This window comes from Bidens hawaiensis, unplaced genomic scaffold, assembly GCF_021521415.1.
Source record: "Bidens hawaiensis isolate Kalapana, Puna unplaced genomic scaffold, B.hawaiensis_p1.1 tig00003506_1, whole genome shotgun sequence".
Taxonomy (NCBI): Eukaryota; Viridiplantae; Streptophyta; class Magnoliopsida; order Asterales; family Asteraceae; genus Bidens; species Bidens hawaiensis.
In genome coordinates this window covers 866,405-871,929 of record NW_027491197.1, presented here as the reverse complement: position 1 = coordinate 871,929, position 5,525 = coordinate 866,405, and the positions used below count along the sequence as shown (strand labels likewise).

At 38.0% G+C, this 5,525-nt stretch overlaps 1 pseudogene; it reads right to left on the bottom strand.

Moving 5' to 3' along the window:
- Positions 1-349: 349 nt before the first annotated feature.
- LOC143623573 (subtilisin-like protease pseudogene) lies at positions 350-2,699 on the bottom strand (annotated as a pseudogene).
- Positions 2,700-5,525: the final 2,826 nt, after the last annotated feature.

Here is a 5,525-nt window from a genome sequence, read left to right as displayed (position 1 = left end):
TTTATTTATATTGTTAATGGGATTTAAGTTGGGCTTTATTGTTTTAATCATTTAATTAGGTTGAAGACATATTGGGCAGGGCCTTAACAGTAAAGAAGAAAACTGGCGTCATTTATCAGGTCAGAGAAACGTGCCAACGTGTTTCCTTCGTTTGTATGTTGATTTCGAATTTTCAACAACTCTATAATTTTTTCATTTCTAGTTAAGTTTGTATCAAGATAAACACATGAATTCACAGGAACATATGGAAACATGCATTGATATTACCTTTTCTTTCCTTCCAATCATATTACTTTATTATATATATATAAAACCATACATAGATGTTAATTCATGTTATACAATATCTGGATCTTCATTCAAACTTGAATGAAAATGGGGTTCTAACTGTATACTTGCCAGTATTAGATACCCACGTCATATGCCCTTGCCCATATGGCCCTTTCTCCTTATTCTTAACATCTCGACTAAAAGTTACGCTGTATGTTCGCTTTTGCTGCGCTGCTGTGAAGCCCAGGACATCCTCATCATTATGAACGACAACCTCAACACTTACACCCTCTGGTACGGATGTGTCCCTGACCGTGTAAGCGTCTGGCAAACCAACATTAGTCACCGTCCTTGAGTATGTTTTGCTGTCGCCTCTTTTTAGATATACCACGAAAGAAGGATAATTTAGCTCGGCCTCTGTTATCGATTTTGAGCAATTACATTTCTTTTTAACGATGATTTCAATTTGTTTGGGCGTATAGCCTAACCCACAAAGATACGGAATGTAGTCTTCGGGCTGGATGTCAAAAACAAAGCCTGGCTCATGGGCTTTTGGTGGGTTTACGTGACCAGATCCGATGGCATGTACGTTGGCAGGAAGCCCTCTTTCGTCAACAATGGGCTCTCCTTTTCGGTTTACTTGATTAGCGGTGGTCATTATTGCAGACTTGATAGCAGCTGGAGACCATTCTGGATGCACGCTTTTGAGCAACGCGCTTATGCCTGCGAGGTGAGGACAAGACATTGATGTACCACGTACGACGTTAAATGCTACTTTGGTTCCTGTTTGGTTGTCGACCGGCTCATTCCACGCTGCAAGGATGTCCACACCGGGTCCAGTAATGTCTGGCTTTAGGATTCCAGGACTTGCAAGGCTAGGCCCTCTTGAAGAGAATGAGGCAATCTCTGGGTCTGATTTCAGCCCGACCACAGTTCCATCAGAACGGATAGTTGCAACAGGAGAAGAAGTTGAGTTCAGATACTTCTTAATCTCAACACCTTCCTTGTAACCGACATATGAAGACGGCAGAACATGAACATGTGCTGCTATACTCTCGCCAGTAGAAATGTCATTAGCAAGAATTATGGCAGCTCCTCCTGCATTCTTAACTATCTTTCCCATATAAACATTACCAATGTTCTCATCAAGATCACACAACACAACCCTCCCCTTGACATCAATGTGGTCCAGTGACCCTTCATGGCACCCTTCTGAGGCGTAAACAAGAGGCCGAAGCTTCTGGTCGAAACCCTTTTGTTGGTACAACGATTCACCATGAAGTTTCTTCTTGTTGCCAAGAATAACTGTTGTCTGGAATCTTCTATCGATTGTACTAGCCCCAACCGTAAGGATCCATGGGGCCTCATTTGATAATGATTCACTTTGTGGCCCACCATTAGCTGCTGAACAACTCACGAAGATCCCTTTCTGCATGGCACTGAAGGCGCCAAGTGCTATACTATCATCATAAAAGGGCCTGGAACGTCCACCAAGTGAAAGAGACAACACATTAACACCGTCTTCAATAGCTGCATCCATGCCCGCTAAGACAACACTGCTTTCACAACCAAAGAGTTCACATACTTTGTAAGTGGCTACGTGCGCCAGTGGTGCCATCCCACTCGCAGTTCCGTTCCCCAATCCCAAAACTTTTGCGTTGTCTACAAAATTCCCTGCAGCTGTACTCGAAGTGTGTGTCCCGTGGCCTTCCTCATCTACCGGAGAACTTCCGTTAACAAAGCTTCTTAATCCGATCAGCTTGTTATTACATGACCCTGCCACTTCACATTTACCCTTCCATGTCGACGGTGGAGGGGGGACACCATCGTCCTTAAACGAGGGATGAGAGGGAGTACATCCAGTGTCTATAAGCCCGATTATGACTCCCTTCCCATGGTTTGAGTCTTTCCACAGACCTGAATTATGGTGCAGGCCCAGAAAGTGAGGTGAGCGAGTTGTTTGTAACTGATACACACCTTCAGGCCGCACGGACAAAACTCCACTCAAACTCTCCATCACCTTTACTTGATCGGCTGACATTTTAGCAGCAAATCCAGTAATCACATGATAGTACTTGAAAAACATCTCTGGTTTCCCGTTTGATCGTGCAGCTACTTTCAACAAAAATGAATTATACCATTCGTCAGTGTTGAGGGTCTGGACTTCAGGTGAACTTAAGTGGACAATATAAGTTTTGAGTTCAGTGGCTTAGGTGGGAAGTACATTGAAAAGGGTGGTGCAAGTGAGAAGGAACACAAAACCAAATGTTGGCGACATTTTGTATCTCGAATCTCTCAATGTTTATGGTGATTTGAATATTCAACTTGTGGATATATGTCATGGCTACTCCTAATGGGTATTTATATATCATTGAGGTGAAACTGTGAAAGAGAGTGTAGTTTGTAATCACCTTTTGAGTGGAGCCCATCGAATACGACATTATTCTCTAAGAATAATCTTGTAACAGACTGCAGCATTTTCGTAGCTACTAATACACGCAAAATATGGTATGTTATGCTCACTCAATCGTCTAGAACTAGGAAACTTGTTATCATATTGCTAAGTTTGCCTTCATTTGTCCATTTCTACAAGTTTCTCTTTGTCCAAAAGAAGGTCAAACCCCTTGAAAGTTTGTTAGTTTTCATAGTGGTATATCTTGCTTTTAAGACAAGAAGATTGATTTATCACTTTAACACATTTCTTATTGCTTTTAGGCTTAATATTTATCCTTAATCAGCAAATATATATGTTGTTATTCTCATTTTGGTTTATTAGCAATCACTTTCTCAGGTAATGTGCTTTTAGGCACATTACTTGAGTTTCTTATTTCTACCAAAAACTGCAAAGGTATCTGGCCTGTTAACAATCACTTTCTCAGCCAGCTTTGAATTTGTTATGTGCAGAATGTTAGCCAGTTAGACACGCCTGTCGTTTTTTCTATTAAGGAGATTTTTCTTAGTCTTCAGGTTTGTTTATCGTCGGACGAAATGGCCAATAAACCTTATTAATTTGAAGATAACTAAAATTGGTTTTGGTTTAACATTCTGTGTGTTTCTTAATGTAGAAATTTGGTGTGAAGTCTTCTGGGCCCAAGAAGGAATCTTTTGCAGGTGCATTGGAATTTCTTGAAATGGCAAAAGTTTCTTGCTTCAAGCTTTGGATAATCAGCAAGATCAACTGAATTTGGAAGTATTAGTTATATTTTCTACCTGTCAAGGTAATTTAAGTGACAAATAATATTCCAATACCCTATGTGTTGTCCATAAAACATTAGTGACTAAAATAAAATCATCACTAGAGTTTATCCCAATCACAATAGGTATTTGATGGTCGGTACATGCTCATTGCGAAATAGAGAGCCTTCATCGTGGTCTTTGTGTCTGAGTATATCTTTGGTCCCGATGTTAAAATTCTGTGAATTTGTGAACAAAAGTAGACATTTGCTACTATATGGTACTCGTATGCTTATAAGCAACAAACTTTTATTTGACTTAGTTTTGTCTGACACATGTTAAGACAGTTTAATTGAATGTAAGGTGAGTTACTTGTGTTTGGACCACAAATCACCATAAACCGAATTCAAATAACTTGAACAAACTATAACAGATGGTTCGGTTTGGTTTTGTTTTCTTTGAAAACCGTAAATTACTGTTTGTTCTTGGTCATGCCTCACAAAACCAAACCAAACTCCAAATCGAACTGAAGTATAAAACCTAATCACTCCCAACTTGTTTGAAAGTGGATTAATAGCCCAACTTAATTATTTTATGCTAACACACCCAAATTCATTAAAAGGTGGTTCAAAACAATTTAGGTGAACATTTTATGCTTAATTCATTATTTTGAGCCAATTTATTAAGAAAAAATATTTCAAGCACAAATATAATAATGAAAAACGATCTATAACCGAACCAAACTCATACAAGAAATCGAGAACCAAAGCCAAAAAGTTGTTTCTAAAACCGAACTTTAGTTTTTGTTTGATTTGAGCCTAACACCGACCCAAACCAACCTATATGCACTCCCCTGATACTTGGACCCAATTTCATGACAATGAGCAAACATAAAAAGATTATATCTACTATCTATGTTATCACATTACAACAATTACAAAAAACAAAATATTGTTTACTACTTTTGGTTGGTGGTTAAAGTCCGGCTACGTCTAAAAAGTTCAAGGTCATTCAATTGCGTTAAAAGGAAGTTCTGTGCAAGAATGCCGGACCTCGTACAAACCATTGATCCCAAAGTGGTTAACTGTATCGAAATAATTTTTGTCTAATGACCCGAGGTTTATATTCAACATTAGGGGCGACAATTCTTGGAGACCTAAATAGGTCATGAAAGTCAAAACTAACCAAATTTTTGGTATGCTATCACAACCAACAGGACAACGGAAATGTGACCTGTTTAATAAATATATTAACTCAAACTCAACTTGTTTTTAAAGTTCATATTTGGATTTAAGATAAAGAAAGAAAAAGACACCAAAAATCCTAGTGTTCCATAGACTCATAGACTGACGGATGTCTGAGGGTGTGTTTGGGATTACTTATTTAAGAGAGAAATGACTTTTTTGTTAAAATGACTTATTAATTTATGAATTTTTTAAAAAAAGTTTTTTAAATAAAATATTTGGATTAGCTTATGTGTTGGGGAAAACCAAAATGATTAAAAAGAACATTCTTTTAAAAAAAGTGTAATGAGTTTTGAGGGTTAGAGTGGTGTAATAGGTAAATCAAACTTATTAAGTTAATACGTTACAAATTCCTAACTTTTCAAAATCCCTTTATTTTATCTTCTCCATAGGTTAAAATCCATAAGGCCTTATGGTTTGCCAAACACCTTATACACCTTGTTAACTTTTAAAAAAGTTTATAAGTTATAAGTTGATGAAAATAAGATATCCCAAACACCCCATGAATAATAGTATTGAGCATGTGTTACGAAAGTGAAGCCTTTGTAGTCCATGATGGCATGGTATGGCGCTGACTATCATCACATATCCGGCACCAAATGGCCCTAAACGTAATTTGTTTGGCGAGTATGATTAGTTTTTTTAATTAATTATTAATTGATAGCATGACAAATCATTTCACTCCACCTCTAACCATAACCACATTTCACTTCACCATAATACATGTTTTGAGTGTGACATGTGAAAGCCTCATTTGCCAAGGCGGCACTTACGTTGCAAAATGTCCATTTTACATGCCCAAACTCACACCTCCTATGCTATGTAGCCTAATAATTA